We start from the raw sequence: 9,030 nt of genomic DNA, 5'->3' as shown, positions 1-9,030 counted from the left end.
CAGCCATGGCTATTTATCTAAGTATCATTCACTATCAGGGTGTTGCCATTATTATGACTCAATTGTTGGACAAGCTTTTTGTAGGGGATTCTTTTCAAAACCGTTTCTCAAGCTTAAATGAGACGCCTTTTAACAATTTCAGCCTCGCAACATCAGATTTAAGCATATATATTACCTATAGCTGTTGTGATACACTTTCTGCCTGATTCCAGCTGATCTATAATCAAGAAATGCCATCAGCATATGTCTTTATTCTAATGATCTAAAGCAGACCTATCTTACACCCCGAGCACTGACGAACAACAGATTTCATAATTGCTGGCAAAAGTAATATATGATTGCAATAGTAGATGGCCAGTATGGGGGTTGAACCCATGGCCTTGGCGTTATTAGCACCACGCTCTAACCAGCTGAGCTAACCGGCCACATTTCCATGTACAGTTGTTGTTTTTACAATCAATATATAGTGTCTAAATGCATAAAAAGGCTTTCTGTCAAGAGTACCATGAGAGATCTAGTCCCCCACTTCATCGAGAAGGGTGCTTTTTGTGACCACGTGGCCTAATGCATAAGGCGTCTGACTTCGTATCAGGAGATTGAGGGTTCAAGTCCTTTGTGGTTAGCAGTCCCAGTGTACTTAACAGGTTTTTGTTCCTCTTCCATGAAGCTACTGTGTTCAGACATGGCTATTTATCTAAGTATCATTCACTAGGGTGTTGCCATTATTATGACTCAATTGTTGGACAAGCTTTTTCGGCCACATTTCCATGTACAGTTGTTGTTTTTACAATCAATATATAGTGTCTCAAGCTTAAATGAGACGCCTTTCAACAATTTCAGCCTCGCAACATCAGATTTAAGCATATATATTACCTATAGCTGTTGTGATACTTTTTCTGCCTGATTCCAGCTGATCTATAATCAAGAAATGCCATCAGCATCACCTATCTTACACCCTGAGCACTGACGAACAACAGATCTCATAATTGCTGGCAAAAGAAATATGTGCTTGCAGTATTAGATGGCCAGTATGGGGGTTTATAAGCACCACGCTCTAACCAGCTGAGCTAACCGGCCACATTTCCATGTACAGTTGTTGTTTTTACAATCAATATATAGTGTCTAAATGCATAAAAAGGCTTTTCTGTCAAGAGTACCATGAGAGATCTAGTCCCCCACTTCATCGAAAAGCATGCTTTTTGTGACCACGTGGCCTAATGGATAAGGCGTCTGACTTCGTATCAGGAGATTGAGGGTTCAAGTCCTTTGTGGTTAGCAGTCCCAGTGTACTTAACAGGTTTTTGTTCCTCTTCCATGAAGCTACTGTGTTCAGCCATGGCTATTTATCTAAGTATCATTCACTATCAGGGTGTTGCCATTATTATGACTCAATTGTTGGACAAGCTTTTTGTAGGGGATTCTTTTCAAAACCGTTTCTCAAGCTTAAATGAGACGCCTTTTAACAATTTCAGCCTCGCAACATCAGATTTAAGCATATATATTACCTATAGCTGTTGTGATACACTTTCTGCCTGATTCCAGCTGATCTATAATCAAGAAATGCCATCAGCATATGTCTTTATTCTAATGATCTAAAGCAGACCTATCTTACACCCCGAGCACTGACGAACAACAGATTTCATAATTGCTGGCAAAAGTAATATATGATTGCAATAGTAGATGGCCAGTATGGGGGTTGAACCCATGGCCTTGGCGTTATTAGCACCACGCTCTAACCAGCTGAGCTAACCGGCCACATTTCCATGTACAGTTGTTGTTTTTACAATCAATATATAGTGTCTAAATGCATAAAAAGGCTTTTCTGTCAAGAGTACCATGAGAGATCTTGTCCCCCACTTCATCGAAAAGCATGCTTTTTGTGACCACGTGGCCTAATGGATAAGGCGTCTGACTTCGGATCAGAAGATTGAGGGTTAAGTCCCTTCGTGGTTACCAGTCTTAGTGAACCTGACAGAGTTTTGTTCCTCCTCTTTGAAGTTACTGTGTTCAGCCATGGCTATTTATCTAAGTATCATTCACTATCAGGGTGTTGCCATTATTATGACTCAATTGTTGGACAAGCTTTTTGTAGGGGATTCTTTTCAAAACCGTTTCTCAAGCTTAAATGAAACGCCTTTTAACAATTTCAGCCTCGCAACTTAGATTTAAGCATATATATTACCTATAGCTGTTGTGATACACTTTCTGCCTGATTCCAGCTGATCTATAATCAAGAAATACCATCAGCATATGTCTTTATTCTAATGATCTAAAGCAGACCTATCTTACACCCCGAGCACTGACGAACAACAGATTTCATAATTGCTGGCAAAAGTAATATATGATTGCAATAGTAGATGGCCAGTATGGGGGTTGAACCCATGGCCTTGGCGTTATTAGCACCACGCTCTAACCAGCTGAGCTAACCGGCCACATTTACATGTAAATTTGTTGTTTTCACAAACAATATATACTGTCTAAATGCATGAAAAGGCTTTTCTGTCAAGAGTACCATGAGAGATCTTGTCCCCCACTTCACCGAGAAGGGTGCTTTTTGCTCACCACGTGGCCAAATGAATAAGGCATCTGACTTCGGATCAGGAGATTGAGTGTTCAAGTCCTTTGTGGTTAGCAGTCCCAGTGAACTTAATAGGTTTTTGTCCCTCTTCCATGAAGCTACTGTGTTCAGCCATGGCTATTTATCTAAGTATCATTCACTATCAGGGTGTTGCCATTATTATGACTCAATTGTTGGACAAGCTTTTTCGGCCACATTTCCATGTACAGTTGTTGTTTTTACAATCAATATATAGTGTCTCAAGCTTAAATGAGACGCCTTTCAACAATTTCAGCCTCGCAACATCAGATTTAAGCATATATATTACCTATAGCTGTTGTGATACACTTTCTGCCTGATTCCAGCTGATCTATAATCAAGAAATGCCATCAGCATCACCTATCTTACACCCTGAGCACTGACGAACAACAGATCTCATAATTGCTGGCAAAAGAAATATGTGCTTGCAGTAGTAGATGGCCAGTATGGGGGTTTATAAGCACCACGCTCTAACCAGCTGAGCTAACCGGCCACATTTCCATGTACAGTTGTTGTTTTTACAATAAATATATAGTGTCTAAATGCATAAAAAGGCTTTTCTGTCAAGAGTACCATGAGAGATCTAGTCCCCCACTTCATCGAAAAGCATGCTTTTTCTGACCACGTGGCCTAATGGATAAGGCGTCTGACTTCGTATCAGGAGATTGAGGGTTCAAGTCCTTTGTGGTTAGCAGTCCCAGTGTACTTAACAGGTTTTTGTTCCTCTTCCATGAAGCTACTGTGTTCAGCCATGGCTATTTATCTAAGTATCATTCACTATCAGGGTGTTGCCATTATTATGACTCAATTGTTGGACAACGTTTTTGTAGGGGATTCTTTTCAAAACCAATTCTCAAGCTTAAATGAGACGCCTTTCAACAATTTCAGCCTCGCAACAACAGCAGTAGTAGATGGCCAGTATGGGGGTTTATTAGCACCACGCTCTAACCAGCTGAGCTAACCGGCCACATTTCCATGTACAGTTGTTGTTTTTACAATAAATATATTGTGTCTAAATGCATAAAAAAGGCTTTCTGTCAAGAGTACCATGAGAGATCTAGTCCCCCACTTCATCGAGAAGGGTGCTTTTTGTGACCACGTGGCCTAATGGATAAGACGTCTGACTTCGTATCAGGAGATTGAGGGTTCAAGTCCTTTATGGTTAGCAGTCCCAGTGTACTTAACACGTTTTTGTTCCTCTTCCATGAAGCTACTGTGTTCAGCCATGGCTATTTATCTAAGTATCATTCACTATCAGGGTGTTGCCATTATTATGACTCAATTGTTGGACAAGCTTTTTGTAGGGGATTATTTTCAAAAACGTTTCTCAAGCTTAAATGAGACGCCTTTCAACAATTTCAGCCTCGCAACATCAGATTTAAGCATATATATTACCTGTAGCTGTTGTGATACACTTTCTGCCTGATTCCAACTGATCTATAATCAAGAAATGCCATCAGCATATGTCTTTATTCTAATGATCTAAAGCAGACCTATCTTACACCCCGAGCACTGACGAACAACAGATTTCATAATTGCTGGCAAAAGTAATATATGATTGCAATAGTAGATGGCCAGTATGGGGGTTGAACCCATGACCTTGGCGTTATTAGCACCACGCTCTAACCAGCTGAGCCAACCGGCCACATTTCCATGTACAGTTGTTGTTTTTACAATCAATATATAGTGTCTAAATGCATAAAAAGGCTTTCTGTCAGAGTACCATGAGAGATCTAGTCCCCCACTTCATCGAAAAGCATGCTTTTTGTGGCCACGTGGCCTAATGGATAAGGCGTCTGACTTAGGGTCAGGAGATTGAGGGTTCAAGTCCCTTCGTGGTTACCAGTCTTACTGAACCTGACAGAGTTTTGTTCCTCCTCTTTGAAGTTACTGCGTTCAGCCATGGCTATTTATCTAAGTATCATTCACTATCATTTACAAGGGTGTTGCCATTATTATGACTCAATTGGTGGACAAGCTTTTTGTAGGGGATTTTTTTCAAAACCGTTTCTCAAGCTTAAATGAGACGCCTTTCAACAATTTCAGCCTCGCAACATCAGATTTAAGCATATATATAACCTATAGCTGTTGTGATACACTTTCTGCCTGATTCCAGCTGATCTATAATCAAGAAATGCCATCAGCATATGTCTTTATTCTAATGATCTAAAGCAGACCTATCTTACACCCCGAGCACTGACGAACAACAGATTTCATAATTGCTGGCAAAAGTAATATATGATTGCAATAGTAGATGGCCAGTATGGGGGTTGAACCCATGGCCTTGGCGTTATTAGCACCACACTCTAACCAGCTGAGCTAACCGGCCACATTTCCATGTACAGTTGTTGTTTTTATAATCAATATATAGTGTCTAAATGCATAAAAAGGCTTTCTGTCAAGAGTACCATGAGAGATCTTGTCCCCCACTTCATCGAAAAGCATGCTTTTCGTGACCACGTGGCCTAATGGATAAGGCGTCTGACTTCGGATCAGGAGATTGTGGGTGCAAGTCCCTTCGTGGTTACCAGTCTTAGTGAACCTGACAAAGTTTTGTTCCTCCTCTTTGAAGTTACTGTGTTCAGCCATGGCTATTTATCTAAGTATCATTCACTATCAGGGTGTTGCCATTATTATGACTCAATTGTTGGACAAGCTTTTTGTAGGGGATTCTTTTCAAAACCGTTTCTCAAGCTTAAATGAGACGCCTTTTAACAATTTCAGCCTCGCAACATCAGATTTAAGCATATATATTACCTATAGCTGTTGTGAAACACTTTCTGCCTGATTCCAGCTGATCTGTAATCAAGAAATGCCACAAGCATATGTCTTTATTCTAATGATCTATAATCAAGAAATGCCATCAGCATCACCTATCTTACACCCTGAGCACTGACGAACAACAGATCTCATAATTGCTGGCAAAAGAAATATGTGCTTGCAGTAGTAGATGGCCAGTATGGGGGTTGAACCCATGGCCTTGTTGCTATTAGCACCACGCTCTAACCAGCTGAGCTACCCGGCCACATTTCCATGTACAGTTGTTGTTTTTACAATCAATATATAGTGTCTAAATGCATAAAAAAGGCTTTCTGTCAAGAGTACCATGAGAGATCTAGTCCCCCACTTCATCGAAAAGCATGCTTTTTGTGACCACGTGGCCTAATGGATAAGGCGTCTGACTTCGGATCAGGAGATTGAGGGTTCAAGTCCCTTCGTGGTTACCAGTCTTAGTGAACCTGACAGAGTTTTGTTCCTCCTCTTTGAAGTTACTGTGTTCAGCCATGGCTATTTATCTAAGTATCATTCACTATCAGGGTGTTGCCATTATTATGACTCAATTGTTGGACAAGCTTTTTGTAGGGGATTCTTTTCAAAACCGTTTCTCAAGCTTAAATGAGACGCCTTTTAACAATTTCAGCCTCACAACATCAGATTTAAGCATATATATTACCTATAGCTGTTGTGATACACTTTCTGCCTGATTCCAGCTGATCTATAATCAAGAAATGCCATCAGCATATGTCTTTATTCTAATGATCTAAAGCAGACCTATCTTACACCCCGAGCACTGACGAACAACAGATTTCATAATTGCTGGCAAAAGTAATATATGATTGCAATAGTAGATGGCCAGTATGGGGGTTGAACCCATGGCCTTGGCGTTATTAGCACCACACTCTAACCAGCTGAGCTAACCGGCCACATTTCCATGTAAATTTGTTGTTTTTACAAACAATATATACTGTCTAAATGCATGAAAAGGCTTTTCTGTCAAGAGTACCATGAGAGATCTTGTCCCCCAGTTCACCGAGAAGGGTGCTTTTTTCTGACCACATGGCCAAATGGATAAGGCATCTGACTTCGGATCAGAAGATTGAGTGTTCAAGTCCTTTGTGGTTAGCAGTCCCAGTGAACTTAACAGGTTTTTGTTCCTCTTCCATGAAGCTACTGTGTTCAGCCATGGCTATTTATCTAAGTATCATTCACTATCAGGGTGTTGCCATTATTATGACTCAATTGTTGGACAAGCTTTTTGTAGGGGATTCTTTTCAAAACCGTTTCTCAAGCTTAAATGAGATGCCTTTCAACAATTTCAGCCTCGCAACATCAGATTTAAGCATATATATTACCTATAGCTGTTGTGAAACACTTTCTGCCTGATTCCAGCTGATCTGTAATCAAGAAATGCCACAAGCATATGTCTTTATTCTAATGATCTAAAGCAGACCTATCTTACACCCCGAGCACTGACGAACAACAGATCTCATAATTGCTGGCAAAAGAAATATATGATTGCAATAGTAGATGGCCAGTATGGGGGTTGAACCCATGGCCTTGGCGTTATTATCACCACGCTCTAACCAGCTGAGCTAACCGGCCACATTTCCATGTACAGTTGTTGTTTTTACAATCAATATATAGTGTCTAAATGCATAAAAAGGCTTTCTGTCAAGAGTACCATGAGAGATCTAGTCCCCCACTTCATCGAAAAGCATGCTTTTTGTGACCACGTGGCCTAATGGATAAGGCGTCTGACTTCGGATCAGGAGATTGAGTGTTCAAGTCCTTTGTGGTTAGCAGTCCCAGTGAACTTAACAGGTTTTTGTTCCTCTTCCATGAAGCTACGGTGTTCAGCCATGGCTATTTATCTAAGTATCATTCACTATCAGGGTGTTGCCATTATTATGACTCAATTGTTGGACAAGCTTTTTGTAGGGGATTCTTTTCAAAACCGTTTCTCAAGCTTAAATTAGACGCCTTTCAACAATTTCAGCCTCGCAACATCAGATTTAAGCATATATATTACCTATAGCTGTTGTGAAACACTTTCTGCCTGATTCCAGCTGATCTGTAATCAAGAAATGCCACAAGCATATGTCTTTATTCTAATGATCTAAAGCAGACCTATCTTACACCCCGAGCACTGACGAACAACAGATCTCATAATTGCTGGCAAAAGAAATATATGATTGCAATAGTAGATGGCCAGTATGTGGGTTGAACCCATGGCCTTGGCGTTATTAGCACCACGCTCTAACCAGCTGAGCTAACCGGCCACATTTCCATGTACAGTTGTTGTTTTTACAATCAATATATAGTGTCTAAATGCATAAAAAGGCTTTCTGTCAAGAGTACCATGAGAGATCTAGTCCCCCACTTCATCGAAAAGCATGCTTTTTGTGACCACGTGGCCTAATGGATAAGGCGTCTGACTTCGGATCAGGAGATTGAGTGTTCAAGTCCTTTGTGGTTAGCAGTCCCAGTGAACTTAACAGGTTTTTGTTCCTCTTCCATGAAGCTACGGTGTTCAGCCATGGCTATTTATCTAAGTATCATTCACTATCAGGGTGTTGCCATTATTATGACTCAATTGTTGGACAAGCTTTTTGTAGGGGATTCTTTTCAAAACCGTTTCTCAAGCTTAAATTAGACGCCTTTCAACAATTTCAGCCTCGCAACATCAGATTTAAGCATATATATTACCTATAGCTGTTGTGAAACACTTTCTGCCTGATTCCAGCTGATCTGTAATCAAGAAATGCCACAAGCATATGTCTTTATTCTAATGATCTAAAGCAGACCTATCTTACACCCCGAGCACTGACGAACAACAGATCTCATAATTGCTGGCAAAAGAAATATATGATTGCAATAGTAGATGGCCAGTATGTGGGTTGAACCCATGGCCTTGGCGTTATTAGCACCACGCTCTAACCAGCTGAGCTAACCGGCCACATTTCCATGTACAGTTGTTGTTTTTACAATCAATATATAGTGTCTAAATGCATAAAAAGGCTTTCTGTCAAGAGTACCATGAGAGATCTAGTCCCCCACTTCATCGAGAAGGGTGCTTTTTGTGACCACGTGGCCTAATGGATAAGGCATCTGACTTCGGATCAGGAGATTGAGTGTTCAAGTCCTTTGTGGTTAGCAGTCCCAGTGAACTTAACAGGTTTTTGTTCCTCTTCCATGAAGATACTGTGTTCAGCCATGGCTATTTATCTAAGTATCATTCACTATCAGGGTGTTGCCATTATTATGACTCAATTGGTGGGCAAGCTTTTTGTAGGGGATTTTTTTCAAAACCGTTTCTCAAGCTTAAATGAGACGCCTTTCAACAATTTCAGCCTCGCAACATCAGATTTAAGCATATATATTACCTATAGCTGTTGTGATACACTTTCTGCCTGATTCCAGCTGATCTATAATCAAGAAATGCCATCAGCATATGTCTTTATTCTAATGATCTAAAGCAGACCTATCTTACACCCCGAACACTGACGAACAACAGATTTCATAATTGCTGGCAAAAGTAATATATGATTGCAATAGTAGATGGCCAGTATGGGGGTTGAACCCATGGCCTTGGCGTTATTAGCACCACGCTCTAACCAGCTGAGCTAACCGGCCACATTTCCATGTAAATTTGT

At 40.5% G+C, this 9,030-nt stretch overlaps 9 non-coding genes across 9 annotated transcripts; 2 read left to right on the top strand and 7 right to left on the bottom strand.

The window, feature by feature from the left end:
- Window positions 1-351: 351 nt before the first annotated feature.
- On the bottom strand, window positions 352-425 carry trnai-aau (transfer RNA isoleucine (anticodon AAU)). The gene has a single exon. It is a non-coding gene; the product is annotated as a tRNA-Ile (tRNA).
- Window positions 426-1,681: 1,256 nt separating this feature from the next.
- On the bottom strand, window positions 1,682-1,755 carry trnai-aau (transfer RNA isoleucine (anticodon AAU)). The gene has a single exon. It is a non-coding gene; the product is annotated as a tRNA-Ile (tRNA).
- Window positions 1,756-2,358: 603 nt separating this feature from the next.
- On the bottom strand, window positions 2,359-2,432 carry trnai-aau (transfer RNA isoleucine (anticodon AAU)). Its single transcript has one exon. It is a non-coding gene; the product is annotated as a tRNA-Ile (tRNA).
- A 1,735-nt stretch (window positions 2,433-4,167) lies between these two features.
- trnai-aau (transfer RNA isoleucine (anticodon AAU)) lies at window positions 4,168-4,241 on the bottom strand. The gene has a single exon. It is a non-coding gene; the product is annotated as a tRNA-Ile (tRNA).
- A 124-nt stretch (window positions 4,242-4,365) lies between these two features.
- Window positions 4,366-4,438, top strand: trnal-uag (transfer RNA leucine (anticodon UAG)). Its single transcript has one exon. It is a non-coding gene; the product is annotated as a tRNA-Leu (tRNA).
- Window positions 4,439-4,851: 413 nt separating this feature from the next.
- On the bottom strand, window positions 4,852-4,925 carry trnai-aau (transfer RNA isoleucine (anticodon AAU)). Its single transcript has one exon. It is a non-coding gene; the product is annotated as a tRNA-Ile (tRNA).
- Window positions 4,926-5,747: 822 nt separating this feature from the next.
- On the top strand, window positions 5,748-5,820 carry trnar-ucg (transfer RNA arginine (anticodon UCG)). The gene has a single exon. It is a non-coding gene; the product is annotated as a tRNA-Arg (tRNA).
- Window positions 5,821-6,226: 406 nt separating this feature from the next.
- Window positions 6,227-6,300, bottom strand: trnai-aau (transfer RNA isoleucine (anticodon AAU)). Its single transcript has one exon. It is a non-coding gene; the product is annotated as a tRNA-Ile (tRNA).
- Window positions 6,301-8,936: 2,636 nt separating this feature from the next.
- Window positions 8,937-9,010, bottom strand: trnai-aau (transfer RNA isoleucine (anticodon AAU)). The gene has a single exon. It is a non-coding gene; the product is annotated as a tRNA-Ile (tRNA).
- Window positions 9,011-9,030: the final 20 nt, after the last annotated feature.

Source organism: Betta splendens, chromosome 7, assembly GCF_900634795.4.
Source record: "Betta splendens chromosome 7, fBetSpl5.4, whole genome shotgun sequence".
NCBI classification, from domain to species: domain Eukaryota; kingdom Metazoa; phylum Chordata; class Actinopteri; order Anabantiformes; family Osphronemidae; genus Betta; species Betta splendens.
This window is presented reverse-complemented; position numbering and strand designations above follow the sequence as displayed.